At 39.9% G+C, this 22,844-nt stretch overlaps 1 protein-coding gene and 1 non-coding gene across 2 annotated transcripts in view; both read left to right on the forward strand.

The window, feature by feature from the left end:
- The window catches only part of PARD3B (par-3 family cell polarity regulator beta), a 1,175,277-nt gene that overhangs the window by 364,703 nt on the left and 787,730 nt on the right, over positions 1-22,844 (forward strand). The window lies entirely within an intron of this gene.
- Positions 6,937-7,062, forward strand: LOC115872114. Its single transcript, XR_004047657.1, has one exon. It is a non-coding gene; the product is annotated as a U6atac minor spliceosomal RNA (small nuclear RNA).

The raw sequence follows: 22,844 nt of genomic DNA on the forward strand, positions 1-22,844 counted from the left end.
ATGTAAAGACCTAAAGGTAGAAAAGCAAAAAGGAAGAACATACTAGCACTTCTCAAGATGAAGGAACCGAAACAGAGTTTAAGCCTTAGGTGGGAAGACTGAAGGATTCCACCGGCAAGATACGAATGACTTAGGAAGCATCAAAAGAAGAAGCGCTCCGAAAAAAATTGGTTGACATTCTACCATTTAAGGAGGTAGCATATGATCAAGAAACAATGCCACAGGACCTGACACAGTTTCATTTTGTTGAACAATAAACTCTCTCTGAGATGGAATCTACTTGATGGTATCTGACAACAATGAGATCATGTTGTATAGATTGAAACACATAAAGGACACTTATGCAACTATTTAGTGACTCTCGGCACTACAATTCCCATTCTTAGCAATTTTTCTAAGGTCTAAATGAGAAACTACTATTAAAATAAAAACTCAAGTGTGCAAATTCTCCAGCTAGTTGAACCTTCAGAATTTAATCCATACGAAAATAAAGTTTTAAGAACTAGCATATTCAAAAACAGTTACTACCTTCCAAATTTACTTATTAGCAATATTTACTAAAACAAAAGAAAACATATTGGGTTAGGCAGAGTTCTCTAGATAAAAACAAACAAACCAGGACACATGATTAATTACATAGATAGATTGATGTGTATACAACAAGAAGGAATGTAACAGCTAATTAGTCCACACAGCAGTACAAAGGGTTCAGTTCAACTCCCTTCTGTGGAACAGTTGATATACTAGAAGTCCCTCAACTCACATGGGGTGCTGGGTCTAAAGTCAGGGAAACAGACAATGGAGGCAAGCAGCATCTCCCCATAGGCAGCAACCAGCAGAGTGGGTCACCAACAGTCAGTAGCTCAGGAGCTTAGTGAAGCAGGCTTGGATGGGACATCTAACAAAAAATACAGTATCCACTAGCCTAAGCTCAAGCGACGTATGCACCACCAGTGTAGTGTGAAGCAAGTCTCTAAGGAGCCTCAAGCTCTAGCGACTTGATCCACAGTTGCTGTTGATTTGGCCAACAGGTTGACTTGGCCCACAGGTAGTGTAGCTCACAGGTTGAGGCAGAGAACTAGCTAAAGCAGCTGCATGCTTCAGCACAGTCCAATCACCAGAGAGCAATTGAGAGGGTGGCGGTCCTTGCAGAACCATTTATTTCTTTGCCCTCCAATCAAACTGTGATCTGATTAACCCCATATGTTCCTATTGGCTAGGTTGGCACAAAAAACCTAACTATCACATATATTAAGATCTATGAAACTTTAGATATGCTACTACTACTAGAAGCTGGATTATGTGAAGATTAGTACAGCATTAGGTTGGAGGAAGGCTTACTAACAGCCTGTGATATGTAGATGACACAACCTGGTTTGCTGAAAGTCAGGAGAACTTGAATCACTGCTGATGAAGACCAAGGGTTGCGGCCCTCAGTGTGGATTGCAACTCCATGTAAAGAAGACCCAAATCCTCACTACTGGACCAATAGGTAACATCATGATAAATGGAGAAAAGATTGATGTTGTCAAGGATTTCATCTTGATTGAATCCCCAATCAATACTCATTGAAGCAGGACTCGAGATCAAATGACACATTACATTGGATAAATCTGCTGCGTAAAACCTCTTTAGAGCACTGAAAAGCAAGGGGGTTGCTTTGAGGATTAAGGTGCACCAGACCAAAACTATGGTATTGTCAGTGTCTTCATCTGCATGTAAAAGTTGAAATATTGAGGAAAAACAACCAAAGAACATTGATCATGTCTTATCCTTCAACCATAGTTAAAGAGATCTTCCTAAGATCATCAGTTATATAAAATATTTCTTCATAGTGTTCTTGGGGATTTAAGACTTTAAAATAAAAATAATATGTAAATTATTTGATCATTATTTTAACCCAAGGGCTTAGGGTGTCTAGTCTAGGCTTGGAATTTACATATGGTTTAGAAGGATCCAGTGATACCTTCTTAGTTATGTTTGTCTTGTGGCTGTAATGCTATGCTCTTTTTATACCAGTAATTTCTTCATAATGCATTAGGAGAAACAGAAATTAATAATACAAGAACCATAGTTCTTGTCTTGTGTGCTCTTCTTCCCAATGCTTCTCTGTCCATGCATGGAATGAATGGTAGAAATGAAAAGTAGCGGTTATACTAAGATCATTCTAAGGCATCCACTGATTGTGACTGGTAGTTGGGCTTAGAGAACTAACTCATGGTGAATAGAATTGGGAGGTTTGTGGCTGCATGGTTGAGATCCTTGGGTGAAAAGGCAATAGGATTAAACTCCATCATGTAATATAAAAATCCCTCATTTAAGCTAATATCCATGATGGTGCTGTGGCTTTAAGGGCTGGGCTGGTAGATCGGTGAATCAAACCCACCGGACAGTCCCGTAAAAGCTAACAGTCTTGGAAGCCCTAATGAGGCTGCCATGTGTTGGAATGGCCCCACTGGTAATGCACTTGGTGTTAGGAGCAGAAACAAGAACACCCTCATTGCCCTTAGGTTTGGTGGCTGCCATAGTGTCAAGTGAGCAACCATGTTTAAAAATTGAAGTCGTCTTTACTTATAGAGCTACAAAATATTTATGGAAGAAAGGATAGAAGATAAGTTTGTGTTTGAAACAAATTAGCAACAGATATAAGTTTGTTCCTTTGTTTGTTTTACCCAAGTCTGATTTAAGTGTAGCATGCCATTTCTTACGTAGTAAATGAATAGCCATACAAGAGCCTACATGTGGTGGTCTGCAACTCTTCCAAACTCCCAGAAATATTGTTATGTATATGAATTTATATCCCCAGGTGTGTATGAAATCAAGCCATAAGACATGGCTGCATATACATTTTAAATGTCTTTAGTTTTAAATAATCATATCTGGGCTAAAACCCTTATAGTGTGCTAACCCTTAGCCATCTTGTTTCACATCTAATGATGTTGTTTTGTCGATCAATTCTTGATGCTATAAACCATCAACCAAGGACACTGTAGCTCCAGCAGAGACGCTTTGCTCATTCGTTCACACATCTTTCATTTCCTGAAAAATTTCCGCTCTCCCTCTTTCTTGAACTAGCATAAGATGAAGAATTAATATAACTCTATCTTAATCTTTCTGCCTTTTCATTAAAAAGGGAAGAGGAAAAGGTATGTGTGTGGGGTGGGGGGAGCCAATGTGTATCCCTTTATATGTAAATCTTCTTCAGCCTCTGGCTATCATGTAGCTTTGCAGAAGTTGGGCAAACTTGAAAACCTGTGACACAGAAAGCTCCATTTTCATCTGTAAAGAACCTTTGCAATTAGGTGGCCAGCCTCTCTTTAAAACTGCAATTATTCATTATGCTGTCAATCTATAATTATCAGTCTACTATTTGTAATTTCTCTGTGCTAAAGTATCCCATTTGCTACTGAGTGATACTTGAAAGAAAATCATTGATCTATACCACACAGAGGAGTTTGAAACATTTCCATCAGAGGATATTGTACCCTTAGAATAAAAGAGGCTCTGATTGTTTTGGGTGTTGTTGGATTTTTTTTTCCTCTCACAAACAACTGCTTTATACTTATAAGTTCAATTCAGTCCTACCCTTTGTTGAACTTGAAATAAGAAAGCCTGCTTTCTTTTGTTAAACTCCTGCTTTCTTCACATAGTACAGAATGCTTTCACTAATTAAAATAATTTATTTTTGCCACTACTCAAGCAATTGATCTTAAAGTGTCTTACAATCATTATTAAGCATGTTAATTCAAATATTGACCCTTACTATTATTAACTGTTATGGTAGAGGCTTGGCCATGGACCTTAATTCTGATTGAAAAAAAATTCCACCCCACACACATTTAACCTTTTAATAATACACCCTAGATCTTCACCACTAACCTAGGGGTTATTTATTTTCATTAATAGTTTTTTTGTGTGTGCCTCCAGAGAAACCTGTTGAAGGACTTTTGGAAACTTTGTATTAGTCATCATTCTTCTGTTGTATTTATATTAATTTTAATCATCGACTCATTGAGAGATAACATTTCTACCACTTGATTATATTAATTTAAGAATTGTAAATAGAACTCACTGACTGTCAAGCCGATGCCAGCTTTCTGGCTTCCTTGAAGAACAGAGTGAACCAGACCCACCAGCTTCCCAAAGCCGTGATCTTGGGAACGAAGCCCACCTCCAGCCTTCCTGTGAACAGCCATTGTGCTACCAACGCCTCTGTATAAATTATATTTGCAGCCATTTCTTTAACTTCCGCTCAGTTTTTCAGAAATCCTGAAATGTCTCTGAAAGGTGTTCTCCCCCCCACCCCATTAACCTTGAAACCTTAAGTATATTACCTACTTATAATTAAAAAGTACTCCATTGATGATTTATTATATTTTAATGTAATTTATGTTCTTGACCTTTATCTTATCCAGAATTTATTTGGGATTTAAATAGTTATTATAGTTAATTGTCTTCTTTTAAGGCTATTTACATTTATTTTATATGATTGTGAGGGTTGTACTGAATTTGACAGCCTTATCACTTTTATTAAAATTAAAAACCTGGAGGAATAGCGTAGCAAGGTACAAGGAGCGTAGATTTTGGAGGAAGATACATTTGGGATTGACTTACCATTTTCTTCCCCTTGTAACCCTGAAGAAAACCACTTGAACTCTACATGGCTGAGTTGTTATGAGAATTCAGAGATCACTTAGGGACATTCCTTCAACATGGCAGGATGTCAGTGCCCCTCCTCCTTCCTGTGGTTTTAACCAACTGAAGAGTAAGTAGAGAAGCAATGAGAGCTGTCCCAGCCGGTAGCCTTATTCCAGGCTGTGGTTTCCAAATAGGTTTCCAAACTGGAGACAAGAAGTACCTGCCGGCCCTGGGGTTCTGGCATGAAGGCAAAAAGGGAGAAGAAGAAAGAAATGCTAGAGTTGGACTTTTACCCTACACCACCCCTAGTTATGTCAACTGTTCGCTCTAATTTTTGCCCGTGAATTAGGGTCTTGACAAAAATAATACTGAATGTACAGTGGACTGCCAGAGAGCAAGCAGATCTGTGTTGGTAGTACAGCCCCAGTGTTCCTTCGAAGCACGGATCTGTGAATGTCTCACACCCTTTGAACATGACCTTAAAAATGACCCATATAATGGAGGACATCATGCTTGGTAAAGTAGGCCATTGTGTTAGCAAAAATGAGGAAGATCCGCAAGAATAGGTATTGACACAGTGGCTGCAACAATGAGCTCAAATGCAGTAGCAATTACCAAGATGGCAGGGCCTTCTGTATTTTCTTCTATTGTGCCTCTATCGGACCTCTGAGCCCAAACTGTCTCTAAGGTGCTAAACAACAATCTTTACATCGGTTTCATAAATTGTAGCTCACTGCAATTACTGTGGCAAAGAAAGCGGTTTCACTATTTATAAGAAATTATAAATAGCATCCAATTATAAATGTGGTCAGCATTATTGAATGTTAATAAACAAATTGAAAATGTTGTATAGGTTGCATCAGTAATAATAACTATATAGATGAATGAATGAATGAAGGGCAGCATTGTTTTTCTTCTGGAATGGCTTTCAAAAGAGAGCATCTTCCGCCTCTAAGAGGCAAGTTATGTGGCCAGTGGCCTCAATTTATGTCGGTCCCCTGTGCTGGAGTAGAACGCAACCATTTGATTCTGAACACAGCCATCTTTTGGGAGTAGATCAACAGAGGGGTCTCCCACAGACTGGTTACTGGGTCCAAACAATGGACCTTTCCATGAAGAATCCAGTGCTCACTTATTGTACCACCAGGTCTTTAAGAGCTATCTGACCCAAATCCAAACCCAGTGCCATCAAATTCTGAATCACAGCCACCTTATAAGGAGGAGGGTCCAACTACTCCTCCCCTTCCTTTGTTTCCCCTTCTCTGGTTTGTGTGTAAATGATAGATAGGAAAAGGAGAGAAAATTCTTTCCACCATAGTAATTCTGCAGAAGTCAACCGCCTCATCTTTCTCCTGCTGGTTGGCTGTTGGGTTGCAACGGCCAAACCCTTGTTGAGCAATCAAGTGATTTTGACTCCGGCATAACAAGAGTGCTTTCAAAGGTACATAAGAGCGTCAATCCCTGCTCTAGTGGAGGCCCAGTGGGAAAATGCCATAGGCCTAGTGCCTAAAGTGGAGTGGGGTCTAAAATTAGATGTTGTTGAGTGTTTTCTCCCTTACCTGGACTGTTTAAGATGAATGAATTCGGCACACAATGAAAACAGGCTAACTAGGGTGGCAAGTGGGTGGGCAATGTTCTTTTGAGGACCAGTGGCAGGCATCCTGCAGTTGTTAGCACCTACAGCACTCCTGGAAATGAACAGCAGCTCTCTCAGTGAAGGTGAAGCAAAGGAGACGTGACCTGTCAGCTCCTCCAGGAATGAAATGAGTGAAGGAGAAGGCAAAGGGGAAAGGGCACTCAGGTACCAACCACTGAGTCAGTGCTGACCCATAGTCACCCTATCGTACAGTGACTGTCCTATCAGTTTCCAAAACAGTAACTCTTTATGGGAGTAGGAAACCCTCTTTCAAATGAGGCATGGATACTGGTTTTGAACTGCTAACCTTGCAGTGAAAAGCCCACTGTGTAACCTCCTATACCTCCCTAGCTTCCACTTTTGGATAAAATGAATTTTCTGTGTACCAGTACATTAAGGGTTATATTTTGTGATTCATATAGCACCACCTTTCATGCCTTATCTGGATGTAACTGTTCAGCACTTTCCCTAAGGCTAGCTTTGCAGCGAGAGGGGCAGTGTCTTTTCAGGATGTCATGTAACCATTGGGGCAAAAAGGCAAAAGAACCCCATGCCTTTCTGATCTGTGGGTGAGTGTGAAATAGATAACTCATTGGAATGCAACTCCTTCACACTGCGTTTAACATGACTTGTTTTTCTTTTTTTCAAGAATTTATTTTTTTGTGTTGTATGAAAGGAGAGGAGGTTAGCACGCCCCTTGACAAGGACGGAAGAGGCCCTTGGGACTCACAACACACATATGGTTAAGGCATTGCCACCTACTTTTTGGCATCTAACCATGGTTTTTAAAGGCTAAAAGGCAAAAAAAAATGTTTTTTAATTTTTTATTGGGATTAATACATATATCAAATCATTCCATAGTTCAATCATGTCCAGCAGAATTGTACATTTGCTATAAAAACATGTTTCCAAATATCCTTTTTGTACATATACAAAAGCATTGAAGCATGTTTCATTACCCCTTAACCCTACCACCACCTCTGTGGCCCCTAACCCTACCATCATGTTAAAAGCGAATAGTGCAGTTCCTTTGTTTTTCCTTTCATTGTGCATGTGTGTGTGCATGTGAATGAGTACAGAGAAGAGAGAAAGTGCTCTTCCATTGGCAGGTGTGTATATGGACATCAGACCTTATTCTAAACTCGAGAATCTGTTATTCGTAATCATTTCTTTTGTTCAACATAGTAGCTAGGCTATAATTTCCATTCCTCCTTAGTATGTGGATAATTTTAACATAAATGTGTTGAAAGTACCCTAGTCTGCCAGGAGAACAAGCAAGTCTGTCTTGGAGACAGGAATGCCAGCATGCTCCTCAGGACTAGAGGGGGTAAGACTCCAACTCATAGGCTTCCGCTATCAGAGAGACCGATCCATGGAGAGGGACATCGTGTTTCGTAAGGTCGGTAAAGGACCTCCGAAGAGAGGCAGACCCATGAGCAGACAGATGGACACAGTGGCTCAGACACACTCCTGGTGAGACTGGCACACGATCTGGCGTTGTTTTGTTCATAGGTGCATTGTGCGTAGGGCCTCCCTTGAAGGGCATGCTGATAATTGAACTGCTACTGCCCGGTTACGTAACTCCAGCAAGCAAGGGGTCCTTTCTCTCAGATGTCACCAGACTTCTAGTTTGCCATTTAGTAAAGTCACCCATTTGTATTTTCCCCAAGCTTATACATGTTTATATTAAACATTGTACATTGGATTATTTAATCTGCATATTATCCTAAACCTGTTGAATTGGTATTATCCTAGATAAAATGGAGATTCTCTGAAAATAGAAGCGTTTTTTTCTCTAGAGAGTTGGACATATTCTTAAAACAGAAGCAAAACAAAACTTTACTTTTGAAAAGCTCAGTGTATTTAAGCTTTTTTGGCAACTAGGAAAATATCTGTAGAAGTCTAGATCCGTTATACACTGGTACAGGTAGGAACTGGAAACACAGGGAATCCAGGGCAGATGATCCCTTCAGGACCAGTGGTGTGAGTGGCGATACTGGGGGGTTAGACGGAGGATGGGTTGGAAAGAGGGAACCGATTACAAGGATCTACATGTGACCTCCCTGGGGGACGGACAACAGAAAAGTGAGTGAAGGGAGATGTCTGACAGTGCAAGATATGACAAAATAATAATTTATAAATGATCAAGGGTTCATGAGGGAGGGGGGAGCAGGGAGGAGGGGAAAAATGAGAAGGTGATGCCAAGGGCTTAGGTGGAGAGCAAATGTTTTGGGAATGATGATGGCAATGAATGTACAAATGTGCTTGACACAATCAATGTGTGTATGGATTGTAAAAACCTTCTCAATGAGTCACCCAAGTTCATACAAAAAACAGGTAGATGGTCACTCTTGGTCTATGTACAGCAAGACAGCATGCTTCAGTGCTTTTGTTCAGGTCTGTTTAGCAGAACTGTGTAGCAGTGTGTTCTCTGACTACACATGGTAGAACTCTCTATGAAGGTCCCCCCGCCCCATTTTTTTAAAACACTTTGTGGTTTTTATTTTATTGGTCACTATTCTGGTATGTCAGCCTTCTAAGATTGTAAAATGTTTGAAATGTCTTGAAGCTCCTACCAGAGAAGGAGAGTAAAAAGTAACTAAGTTTTGGGAGTTGCATATTGAAGACATGCATTACCCTACCACTGTTATTATATGCAGAACTGAATTACCTTAGCATGTGTGTAAGATTCTGCACAAGTATAAGAAGATAATAACCTATTACCAGAGAGTTGGATGAAAAAGTGTTATAGGGGATTCTTTACTCTTTTGGATTTCCTCTCATTCTTCTACAATGTGTGAATTCTAGGAGAAACCGAGGAAATGGAGGTACCCAATTTTTGAGTCAGAACTGACCGTGGCAGTGAGTTTGGTGTGAGTTCATGTTTATCTCTATTGCGGCATTCACAGGACACAAACCATGGAGCCAGATTGCTTGGATTTGTGTGGGGAGGCTTTCCACTTCTTACTTTTAAGGCCGTGGGCACATCACTTACCTTGTCTCTGCTTCAGTGTTCGCACCCCTGGAGTCCAATAGTTAGAGACCTACCTGAACGCTCGTGTGACCTACTGTTAATAATGGCTTGTCTAAGGGTTAGGGTGGAGTGAGAATTTTGAAAGATACCTCCACTTAGTTTATATAATTTTTAAAGGAAATGGTAATGTTGATGGTGTTAATTTTGGAATCATCGTTTCTGTTGTACAGTCCTCGCAGTGTGTGAGTCGGCCATAATTAGTGTAATATGTATTGTTAGCTATTGAGCTTTTGAGAGCCATAGTACTCCTGTAAGGGAAGGCATTCCAAATAGAAGAAATACCGTGGATGAAAGTTTGGAGATGGGAATGGGGGTAAATGTATCGTGATTCTAGGTTAAGAAGGGAGCTCGAATACTGCAATACAATCATGTCTATGAGTGACGTATACTATCCATGCTTGGTGCTAGGGCTGTTGTTACCACCACCATCATTGCTGCTTGCCTGGTGACCCAGAGTTTATAGAGAAACATTGACCGAGTCCACCATCCTTCTCATATTTTTAACTTAAATATCATTCTGAGAGCTTCGAGGTCCTCAATGCAGCTGAGAAAGGTGGAAAAGATGTAAACAGTACATAAAGGCAGAATGTTCTGAAAATTGATTCTGCATTCATAGAAGCCTTCATTTTCCTCCACCGCAGTGCTTGGCCATGATCTCCTAATGGTGCATTCAAACCCCAGGTACTTGTGCCTTAGGGGGTGTGTGGCAATTGCCAACAGCAACAGAAAAAGCACAATTAGGCATTGGGAATCTGTCTATAGAAACAAGGTACTTGAATATTTAGTAGAACATTGAACATGTGAAAATTTTAAAAATCACAAAATTTCAAAAGTTATACTGATTCTTGGCTTGTATGTGGTTTAATGATTGTAGCGTTCTCATCACATTTGCTGAATTCCTCTGGATCTTTTGCTTCCCTTTTACGGTTCAAAGAATAGCCTCCAAAGAATAAAATAGACAGTTGACCTTAAATTTGAATTTGTTTTCATGTCATATTCAATATTTTTGGCTAATTTGTAGCTGTGGCTTCATTTTCTTAGTGGTTTTAGGTATTAAAAGAAAATAAGTATATGCTTTCTTAACAGTTTTATCAAAAATTTGAAAGTTCAAACTTTATAGAATTTGCATGCATTTCTGTAGTAGGTTTGATTTGACAAGATATGTCTTTCCAAGCAGTTAAGGGTTGACCTTGCAGCATGCTCACCTTTTGTTTCCATTTTGATATGAACTAGTAGAAAGTCTGCCCAATTATTGAGTGGTAAAGGAAAAATATCTTGAAAGCTTCCACAGGGGGTTGGGTCTGGGTGGGGGAGGGAAGCGGGAACTAAATAAGAAATTATATGAAAAATCAAAAGCGATCAGTGAGTAATGCTTGAATTATTCTTTTATCAGAAAATTGTTCATTGTTATAGATCCCTTAAATATTTTTTTAAGCTCTTTTTGGCTTCCATCTCCCACAGCAGTTTTAACAGCATTCTTCCACATTCACCTGGCTAATCTGAATGCTAACTATAACAAATAGATGTTTGGAGGCATTAAAATGATGACTTTCAAAGGGGCTATTATCATTTATCATGGAAATGAATTCAGCCCACCAATGATGATAATTTAGCCTACGGGTAAAATGAGCATCATACGTTTAGAAAATGAATTTTTCAATTGTTTAACATTCTCAATTTGTTTTATGTTCTCAAAGTAATGTTTTCTAAAAATGTAATATTATGCTTAATATGATGCTCACTGGAGAGACCTTACCTCATCAATCCCAAAATTCTGTACTTATCTATCATCCAAAGATGATTGTTTAATGCTTTGTTCCTGAAAGTATTCGCTGGACAACATTTTATGACTTTCATGGAAATACTGTATTGCAACCTCAATCGTAACCATATATAATCCCTGCACTACGTATACCCAAATAGACGCATGGCCTCGCAAAGAAACGTTTGATCCCTTTTAAGCACAGTGTGTTACTGCTTGTTTCCTCATCTGAAAAGAGTACTGACTGTATCTGACTGTCCAGGGGAATGTGAGATAGATAATTCATGCACAGCCCTTCACATGGCATTTACCTACCATACTGTGCGTTGCAGTGCCAGGGTGTGGCTGAATGCTCAGCGTGACGCTGCACTGCATTTTGAACTTCTCTCATGCACCACAGGGTCCACACGTGCAGAGGGGGTTTCCGTTTCAATCATCAATCATGCTCTATTCCTTTCAATCATGTCGTATGTTTGGGAATCTGGATTTTGTCAGTGGCTATGATGAAAAGCAAGTACCATGGGAAAACAATCACAGAACAGGAGATGAGGAGAGTGGTGTCTGTTTTAAGTTGTGCAGTGCCCAACCAGTGCCCACATCCCATTAGTTAGCCATTGTGGTCAAGACATAAATGAAGATACTGCGTTTGGTTCAGCTTATCTGACTATGGTGCAAAGGTTCAGTGTTCAGCTGCTAATTAGAAAGTCAGTAGTTCAAACCCACCAGACAGAAGAAAGATGGCCGTCTGCATCCATAGAGATTTCGAGCCTGGAACAACCTGTTGGGCAGTTCTGTTTGTCCTGTGTGGTGGCTGTACGTTGCCATGGACTCAGCAGCAAAGCGGTTTAGATGATCAAAGAGATGTTATATTACTGAGACACAAGTAACTATATTGCTTGATAACAAACTGTTAGGTATTCCTTTTGGCCTAAAGACACTGACAATTAACTGAGACATGAAATGCTCCTTGAATCAAGAAGTCTGGGAACCTTTGACTTAGCATTATTTCTTGGCTGTAGGGAGGGCTCAGTGGTTGCGTGGTGGCTGCGACCATTGCTACTGCCATGACTGCCCCTGGTGGTGCTGAAATTCTCCCAGTTGTTATTTTACATTTCTTCTGATCTCCGGACAGCTAGATGGGGGAGAAGAAAGTGAGAGAGTGAGCGAGGAGAGAGAAAAGAAGGGAATGGAATCAATAGATCTATTGCTGGAAATGAGGTTGTGTGACTGTATGGTTAGAAATAAAAGCCACCCTCAGAGATGAATAGTTGAGGAACAGCTGCATCCTGCCCAAAGGGAAGGAGGAGTCCATGGGAAGGACTCTTTCCCCGAAGGACCTGCCAACAGTCCCAGTCCAGCCTGAAAGGAGGAGCAGCTCTGTACCGGAGAAGCGCACAAGACACTGGAGCTGTGGGGGGCAGGGAGAGAGTCCGCGGCAGGAGTGAGAAAGGGGCCACGTTGCCCAGGACCGAGGGACTGCCTGCGCTCCTTTGGAGAAGCGATAGCACCTTTGACTCAGGAGAGAGAGCAGAGCTAAAGAAACACACAGGGAGAGACACCCGTGAGAATGTGCACATTCTTCCTTCACCCCAGCCCATCATCTGTTCAGGAGCCCTGCACGGAGGAGCGAAAGGACAGAGGCTTTTGTGTCTTCCGCACGCCTACTGTACCAAAAAAAGATGGCCTGGGGAAACACCGGTCACAGCTGTAAAGCATGTTCTTAGTGGCAGTACAGAACATTGCGAACGGATTCCTGTTAAATACCCCAGTATGAATTGTTATCCTTTTAGCTCCCTTTCTTAGCCTTGTTTGTATCTTCAGGTGACATCATGCCCCTTTCTTTTCATACCATCGAAAGGTCTATTCTATACTCAATATGCACTTAATAAGCTAACTAATAAACTCTAATTCCCATTTTAGAAGAGGCTCCTCTCTGGAAAAGTCTTCCCTGCAAATGAATTTCATTTTACGTTCATGATTACTTTGTACCGTCCTTCAGTAATCGTTGTTGCTGAGTGCCCCGATGTGGCCAAGTCAGAGCGGCTCTGTACGCAGCAGATCCAAACCGGGTCCTGTTGGGTCCTCCCGGGTGTCCTGCTTGCGCCCTGGGCTGCAGTCACGTGGTTCACCCCTCTCATCCAGGGTCTCTCTCTCTCCCCTGCTGACCCTGCATGCCACCAAGCAGAATGCCCTTTCATGGACACTGGTTTTTGCCGAGCACTTGGTCAAAGTCCCGAGGCCAAGTCTCCCTCTGCTTTCTTCTAGGGCACTCTGGCTGTACTTCCCAGGAGACCGTTTATGATTGTTTGTGTTTTCATGGCTGGCCACGGTACTTTCAGTATTTTGGACCAACACCATAATTCAAGCACACCAACTGTTCTTCAGCCTTCCTTACTCAGTCCAGCGTGCACCCCGGTCCACAAGGGACATCCTTGTTCTTTAAGGCTTTAAGCAGATCCTGTGCAGCAGATGTACCCAGTGAAATACATTGTTTTTAAAAAAACATTTTTATCGTTTTATTTAATTGTTAAATCATATTAAGATGATTTGTGTAATCAGCACTAGTGCTCCAATGAACATTCATTGTAGATCCAAGTAAAATATAAAACTTGATGAAATCAGTCTTTTTTCTAACTGACATGATGTTTAACGTCCAATTGTGATGATTTTCATATTTGTGTGTGTGTGTGTGTGTGTGTGTGGAGATCACTACAGTCCTAAATTTATTATGAGTCCTTTGATGAAACTTTGAATTAAATGTGCTTTGTCACTATTTATCCATATAATTCGTGTTTCAAATTTACACAACTGCACTGAAAAGTCAATAATACTTTTGTGGAGTGCATGTAGAAAATGGCACTCAAAGTAGGTTAAGGAAATTCTTCTTTCAGCATGGGAAAACCTGTAACTAAAGAAAACCTGTAAAGACATTTAGAGCTCAAGTTTCTCAGAAGTTACATAGCACAGTAGCATGGAATCCTGAGAACACTATGTGTGTCTTTCACGAAACTTTATCTGCATTATATTTTGGCAAGTTTTTAATTAATCCCTCAACATACCCCATTCTCTGTTTTGTTTTTTATGTGTGCACTTTCATATTCACGTATGCATATGAGGGGTACCCAAAAACAGCTCAAGTGAAATCAGAGCTCAAGACAGAACGCATTCACTTCTTTGATGTGAGGGGGATAGTGCATTCGGAGTTGGTTAATCAAGCTTTCTGTGTAGGCGTAAAAGATTGTGTAACCGTGTGTAACCAAAAAGGCCAGGCTTGTGGCAGATGGGGGAATAGTTTTGCCACCACGACAATGCAGGTGCTCACACAACCATTTCAGTGGGCCAGTTTTGGGGGAAAAATACCATGCCTTTCTTGCCCCCCTCACCTGATTCACCTCATCTCACTCAGTGTGACTTCTTTTTGTTTCCACAAATGAAAAGGGACATGAAAAGACAGCAATGTGATGATACAGAAGAGGTGAAGGAAAAACAAGTGAGGTGCTGTTTCCCATCCAAACAGATAAGTTTGAAAAATGTTTTGAAGAATGGAATTGCAGGTTTGACAAATGTATTAACTATAATGAAAAGTACTTTGAAGGTGATAAGGTTCTTTTGTGAAAAAAAAAAATTAAATACATAGATTTTGGGGGGTAAAAAATTCCAGGGTGTTTTTTTTCTTTGATACCCCTTCGAATTAATGACATCGGGCAAGTAAAGTGTCTTTCATAATTGCTTGTCTCAAAGAATTAAAAATCAAATATGAAATAATTACAAATTAACTTGTAGTTTGTGGGTATGAATTTGACAGCTTAGTGGTGGGCTTGGAAGTACTCTTGATAGGTTTATACAGTTGATTCCATTTACAGTAGCTGCTCTGGTTGTATTTGATCAATGGCTTCTGTCCAGGAAAAGGGTGATAGTTTAAAATATAATGAAATGATTGTGCACACCAGCATAAAAAACTCTTGAAAATATGCATTACATTAACTAATGATAAGATAGATGTTTGGCAATTTATTTTCCTAAATAGAAATGTAGTGCCAGGTTCCATGTACAATTTATTGGTCAGGAAAATACTTTCATTTGATTGTGAAAATATTTGAGGTATTTTGAAACAAAACTTTTTGGCTGTACCAATATCACTAAAACAAACAAACAAACAAACAAACAAACCATGTTGTAGGCACTGGGTTATTCATAGCTCAATTTTAGATTCAATTTCCTCTTGATTTCTGTTCATATGCAGCCTTTTCTATTATATTAAGAGAATCATAAAACCATTCTCTAAAAATCATACACTATTTTAAAATTTCCTCGGCTAACTGAAAGTATGGGTAAAGTGATACTAGAACTACCTAATTTATAAGGCAGCATATTGAATTTAAAATGCTATGGGGATTTATTAAAATTCACATTATTTTTCCATCAGTGCAATTGCATTTTAAATGATAAATAATACACAATAGTTCATTTTTAAGGAAAGCTAAATTAGAAAATAGTTTCCACGTCGAAAGATGTAGATATTTTTTATAATAAAAAAGATTATGTGTGAGGGAAATTGTAATTAGAGCTGTTCCCATTTGCTCATGTAGTTTTTTAACGAGCTAGAATATCCTATATTTTAAATCATTGGTAACTTTTGTTCATAAGCATGAATAATCCTTTTGAAACATGGGTAAAGTCCATGATATGAAGTCAGTCTTCTTTCTGAACTTTGGGCATATGAATTAAATTTCCGAACATTCACATAAAAATATTGGGTGCCAAGAGGATTCCATGTATTTTATTAAGTAGTAGGGATATATGGAGCATTGGGGGGTGGAGAGGTGGCGAAGACATCAAACTCCTTGTTTTCTTGATTTTAATTCTGGGCCAGGGGAACCTGTACTAAAGATAAGGAACTATTAAGTAAACATGGATCGCTACATCAAGTGGTATTAAGTGCTTTAGAGAAATGTAGCACTGAGTGTACAGAGAGTCTGAGGAGGAGAATTTAAAAGGCAGTCAGCAGGAAGATTCCACTGAGAAGGCGAATCCACAACCAGGTTCACAATTACAAGACTCTACCCATGAAAAGATGAGGCTCTCTGCTCTCATAATGACTAGAGCCTCCCAAACCCTAGTGGAGTCCTGGTGGTGTAGGGGCTTATGAGCTGGGCTATAAACCACAAGGTCTTTGGTTTGAACCTATCAGCAGCTCCCTGTCCTCTGAAACCTATACCCTGCCCTGTTGGGTCCCTTGTGAGTCAGAATCCACTCAATGGCAGTGGATTTTTTAAGGAGATCATAAGGATCTATTGCAGCGGTTCTCAACCTGGGTCACGACCCCTTTGGAGATAAACGACCCTTTCACAGGGGTTGCCAAAGACCATGGGAACATGCATATTCCCAATGGTGGTGGGAACCAAGACACCACTCCTCAATCCGTCTCCAGAGGGGTCTGCCCACATGCAGATACACCTACATACAAGTACCTGGCGTGAAGACTGTTACCCATGCTACACCATGCTTCAAGACAAAATTTCAATTATTTGTCATTAGAAAGAAATATTTCACAATATATAATGACATTGTTTTTGTGATGAATCACTATGCTTTAATTATGTTCAATATGTAACAATGAAAATACATGCCGCATATCAGATTCATAACAGTAGCAAAATTACAGTTATGAAGTAGCAGTGAAAATAATTTTATGGATGGGGGTCACCACAACATGAAGAACTGTATTAAAGGGTCACAGCATTAGGAAGGTTGAGAACCATGAATCCAACGGGTGCGTAGGACGTAGGAAGTAATTCCAAGAGCTTTTACTTTTATTTTGTAGTAAAAACAGCCACAGAGGGATTTTTGACTGAGTTATGATATGATCTGACAGCATCTTGGGGTTGGGGGGTTTGGTAAGGAGGAAGTTGGGCATCTAGTCAGAAATGATTCTACAATTTGGTATAGCGGTCTTTTCCCTGCGCTATGGAATGCACTAAAGATAGAATGTTAACGTTTTATCATTTTTGCTGCATGTGTAGATCAGAAGGGCATTGAATGACATTGTAGCCGATTACAGTTTTTTTTCTTTTGTTAGGACATTTCACTTATGGTTCAAATAGAAGCTAATTGCTTTAGGATTTAAAAGCTATTGTGGATCATTGTTATAAATAGTTTGTGACCCTGCCTCGTGTTGAGTATTATTTTGACTTTAGTAGTGAACTCTGACAATAGTAATATTAAAAGTGATTTTATTTTTATTCATTTCATCAATTTAAATATTGGAATTCACAATGCAAATTAAGGAAGCTGTTTTCCTTCTTCTTAGATTAGTTTGCAAGGCTTTGCATTATTAGTTAAAGCAATGAAAATAAAGGTTACAAAATTAAGACAAGGTAATAGTGCCATGTAGATAGCCTGGTCCATTTTATTCATATTTGGCTGGCATTCTGAAATCAGGGGAGAGTTTCTGTGGGATCACATTAGACAAAGGAAGAGGGAAATGAGTACTTAAATGGGTACAATGTGAAACACGCCTTGGCATTTTCCTTGTGAGAACCATCTGAATGTAAGATGAAAGCAGGTGGGTTTTAGGCATCATAAACAAGCAACTTGTTTTTAAACATCGTGTTTGTTAGTGTTGTTTCCCAAGGGAGAACGTTCTTTATTAGACAGTAGCACCCTTTTACTGCTTGCTGCTAAGGTGTGAAATTTGCAAACGTTGGGGGAAGATAAGCTTCTACTTTCAAGCTCACATCTCCTATGTTCTGCCTGAAGATGCATGCTGTCTTCAGTTTAGCCTGGCCTGGTCAGTCCCCTAGTCAACAGAATTCCTAGCCATTGCCCGAGTTCAAGTTGCTTGATCTGCTGACTGTTGTGCCTCTGAGACCCTTGTGACCCACCCTCTTGGTCCTGTTATCACAGATCTTCACTTAAGGCTGGTGCCTATTACAGCTTCACTTCATGTACGCTTTTAAAACACTTAATTATGAAAAGGAATTCCAACATAGGAAATGTCTACAAATGGAGAATTACACCATGACTATCCCTGTACTTAACATCTAGATTCTACAATTTTGGTTTTGCTCTATTTGCTTTCCCCGTGCCTATACACGTGTTCGCTCCTCTATTTATTCATCAATCCATCTTATCTGTTGATGCATTTCAAGTAAGTGCAGACATCAGTACGCTTCACCTCTAAACACTGTAGCATGCATATCATTAACTCGAGTTCCATATTGTTCATGGATCTTTTAAAAGTGAAATTTACATATGATGAAATGCACAAATCTCAAGTGTATCATTTGATGAGTTTTGACAAATGCATACACCTGTGTATTGCAAACCCTTCTCAAGATATAAAATATTACCATCACCCCCAAAATCACCCCTTTTCTGTCAATCCATGCTTCCATTCCTCAAAATGCACCTACTGTTTTGATAGTTTTCCTCAATGCATCAGCTATACTTGTTTTAGAATTATATGTAGTGTAATTATATGTGTGTTTTAAATTTTTTATTACTTTTGTGTGTGTGTAAGATTTCTTTCACCCAACATGTGTTTTTGAAAAGCTATCCTTCGTAGGATAGCTTTAAGGCAAACATGACGTTATACATGTGATTGGGCTCCTCGTTAGCAGTCCAATGTGTAACCCACCCAGTCTTCTGTGCCTGAACATGGGTTATTTTGAGCCTTGGGTTATTATTAATAAAAATGATATGCAACTCAATTTACATTTAATAACTAACCCGCTTTCCCCCAAAAGTCTGATTGCCATTCATGTTGTTTAAGGCAGCCTACAAGGAGCCTGGGTGGCCTTGTTGGGTAAGCTGTGGACTACTAACCTCAAGACCCTTGGTTCAAACCCACAAAGTACTCTTTGGGAGGAAATGAGGTTTCCTGTTACTGTAAATGTTTACAGCCTTAGGAACCCTAATTTCAACAATGCTTCATAAGTGAATAGAAACTTAGCCGGGCAATTTGAAATGAGAGGTGTTAGTGGTGTTTTAAGTAGTCAGTGCTTTTCTAGTGCTCTCAGATTTGTGCCAGCACATCTGATGTTTATCTGATGATTCTCCTTCTTCGCCATTTTTACCCAATTCTCATAGTCACGCTAATTTTTAATAAGAGAGACCATTCTCTTTTCAGATTGAATATTGAGCACTTAGATTTGTTTGTTTGCAGAGTAATTAGAGGGTCCGGGGAATTTTGTATCCAGAGCCCCTTTCAACTTAGAATATGACCAAAGTCTTCCTACTCACTCAAGTCTCTATCCTGAAACCATGAACTCACATTGGGGTTCTAACTGACAGAATGCAGGTATTTTTAAGGAGTGTGAGCATGTTACCTCTGCCAGTCACATTTCTTACGTGGATCTATAACTCTCTATAGCCACTAATATCAGAGACTGTTGCTGTTTTAACCGCCTTTGAATCAGGTCAGACTTACAGCAAGCCTATGCACAACAGAAAGAAACAATTCTCAGTTGTGGTGGCTACATAATCTGGTGTCAACTTGCAAAGGGGTGGAGTCTAGCCTGTCAATCAGGTCACAGCTTGATGGCCTCATTTGGAGGCTTGACAGAGATAAACAACTCACTGGAGGCCAGATACACACAGACTCACTCTGCTTGTCTTCCTGCTGACAAGCCACATGGAGACCCCTAATAGAACCAGGACCGTGGAGCTACAGGAGCCACATGGAGATGCTTCCACGGCCACTGCATCCACCAGACTTTCCACCCACTGGCCTGTGATCTTCCAGCATTTTGCATCATTGCATGTGTTGCATGAGTCTGAAAAGGAAATTATAGACTGGTATTGGACATATGGGCTAATATCAGACTTATGGACTTGATCTGAATTGGACTGGGATGTTTTCTTAATATGCAATTACTCTTTGATATAAAGTTCTCTATTACACACAGATGAGTGTCTATGAATTTGTTTCCCTAGTCACCCCCGACTCTGTGCCATCTTCTGGATGGCTCTACTGGAGCCCATTGTTGCAGCCACTGTGTCCGTCCATCGCTCTGAGGGCCGTCCTCTTTGTCGCTGCCCCTCTGCTTTACCACGCATGAGGTCTTTCTCCAGGGACTGGTCTCTTCTGAACACAGGTCCAAAATATGGGAGATGAAGTCCCACCCACCTTGCCCCTCAGGAACACTCTGGCCGTACTTCTTCCAAGACAGATCCGTTTGCCCTTTGAGCAGTCCCTGGTGCTTTCCGTCTTGTTCTCCATCACCACAGTTCAAATGCCTCCTTCCCCCCCCACCCCCCAGTCTTTCTTATTAGATGTCCCTCGTTCACATGCATATGAGGCCACTGAAAATACCATGGCTTGGATCAAGCACACCTTAATCCTCAAAGTAACATCCTTGCTTTTCAATACTCTAAAGGGACCTTGTGCCTCAGATTTACCCAATGCAACTATTCTTTTGATCTCTTCACTGCTGCTTCCACGAGCGTTGATTGTGCATTCAAGCAAGATGAAATCCTTGACAACTTGAATCTTTCTACATTTGTCATGATCTTGCCCAATGATCTGCTTGTGAAGACTTCGGTGTTCTGAAGATCGAGCTGTAATCCGTGTTGAACGCTGCAATCTTTGATCTTCATCAGCAAGTGTTTCAAGTCCTCCTCACTTTCCACAAGCAAGATTGTGTTACCTGCATATTCGGTTGTTACTAAATTTTCCTCCAATCTTGGTGCCGCATTCTTTCATTTAAGCCAGATTCTGTGGTGATTGCCTCAGCAATCAGATTGAATAAGTATGCTGAGAGGACATAACTCTAATGCACATATTTTCTGATATTCCTTTGTTCTGTTTGCACAACTGCCTCTTGATCCATGTACGAGTTCTGCAGGAGAACAATAAAGTGCTCTGGAATTCTATCAAGGCTATCCATTGTTTGTTATGATCCACCATTTCATGAAGTATTATTTGAGCAAGAACCAATGGTACTGAAGGAAGAAGTTCAAGTTCCACTGAAAAAATTAGCCAAAGACAAGGCTTTTGAATTTGAGAGCATGGCAATTAAAATGTTTCTTCAAACTGATGAAGCACTGAAAGCCCTCATTTGTCTATGTCAGGAGATTTGGAAGACAGCTACTCAGTCAAATGAGATCCATATTTGTACCCATTGTAAAAAAGGTGACCCAACAGAATGTTCAAATTTTAGAAGAATATTATTACTATTACATGCAAGTAGATTTTGACTGAAGATCACCCACAGCAGTTGTAGTAATACATTGACCCAGTGTTGCAGAGGTTCAAGCTGGATTCAAAGGAGGATGTGCAACAAGGGATTTCATTGGCCAAAAGCATAAAATAGTCTACTTTTGTTTTATTTGCTAAACCAAGGCATTCGGTAGACTGTGTGGAACATAACAATATCAGAAGACTACAGTCAAATCATTTTATTTTCTGTTTCCCAATGACTTAACAAGATAAGGCACTGAAGCCATTTTGATAGGTCTTTTTGCCTTAGTATTTGCTAAAATCTTATAAATACCCTTTGTAATAACTAGTACAAAACCTAGTACACAGTGACCATGCAGCTTGAATTTGAGACTTGGAATTAGAATCACAGTGGAGGGAGGTGTCCTTGTATAACAAATTCCTTGCAAAGACCATTGTGGATTGCTAGTTACTTTCATATAGTTGACCAAAGAATTACTGGATTTGATTAAAAATGAATTAAAGAATCCGATTTTTGCATTTCCGCTCCCTTGTTTATACTTTCAACTAATATTGCCAAGCCTTTTTATTTACTGAACCAGATTGACAAGATTATAAATGAGAGTTGTGTGTGGAAGCCTCTAATTTTTCATAAGTAAATGAATTAATTTATCATCGCTGTTGTGTTTTATTGCAGTCTCCATGCCAGACTGGCCTGCTCCTTTATTCCCCCTTTTGCCTTCTAAACATTGGATCCATGTCATCGTGTTTGACAGGTTTCTGATTCCCCTGTCAGATGCAATTTGGTGCTAATCACATTTCCTTTGCTCAGTGTCAATGATACAAGCCATGCATAATATTCCTATATGTCCACTCACTCACTTGCAGTGCAGCTGGAATATCTTGGGCATTAATCTGATAGAATGCCACATTGAAATGCAAAGATGATGCTTGAGCACTAAGATAATGTGGTCAGGCAGATGTGCAGTAGATAAGTGAGGCTAAACTGGTGATCTTTCCTAAGCTTTGATGGATTTTATTGCATTTCTGAATATCTCTTTGCAAACCTGAGACTGTGTAATCAGTGCCGGTTCATTAAACCTTCAGCATTTTTAATAGAATTAATTCATTGTCCATGTATGAAGGAATAAGGATTATTTTTCCTATTAAAAGAAAGCTATAAGTGGTGGCTATTTTTAATGTTGAAGAGTGCTCCTGTCTGAGATCATGTTCTTTATCAAATATATGAAAGTAACTAACAATCGAGATAAATCTGTTTATAAAGCAATAATCAAGTTCAAGCCCAGATGAGGTCCTGAACAATAATCCTTCGACCACATTAGGGTAAAATAGGAGGAGTTAGAAAACTTCAGACATAGTGACTATTGTTAGTTTCTTGAAGTCTAGTAAAGGTACTTGGACAGGAGGAGGTGCAGGAGGAGGGGGAGGAGGACGAGGAGAAGGAGGAGGTGGAGGAGGAGGAGGAGGGGAGGAAGCACTTGAGAAAGAAAGAAAAAACAACATCAGCAAAATCAGATGTGGAAGGACATCATTTAGTAAAATAACAGTTGTCTATTTTGGTGATGTTGTTTGTTATTCGTTGCCCTCTAAT

Source organism: Echinops telfairi, unplaced genomic scaffold (genome assembly GCF_000313985.2).
Source record: "Echinops telfairi isolate 266 unplaced genomic scaffold, ASM31398v2 ScPeMD7_3;HRSCAF=10, whole genome shotgun sequence".
Classification (NCBI taxonomy): Eukaryota; Metazoa; Chordata; class Mammalia; order Afrosoricida; family Tenrecidae; genus Echinops; species Echinops telfairi.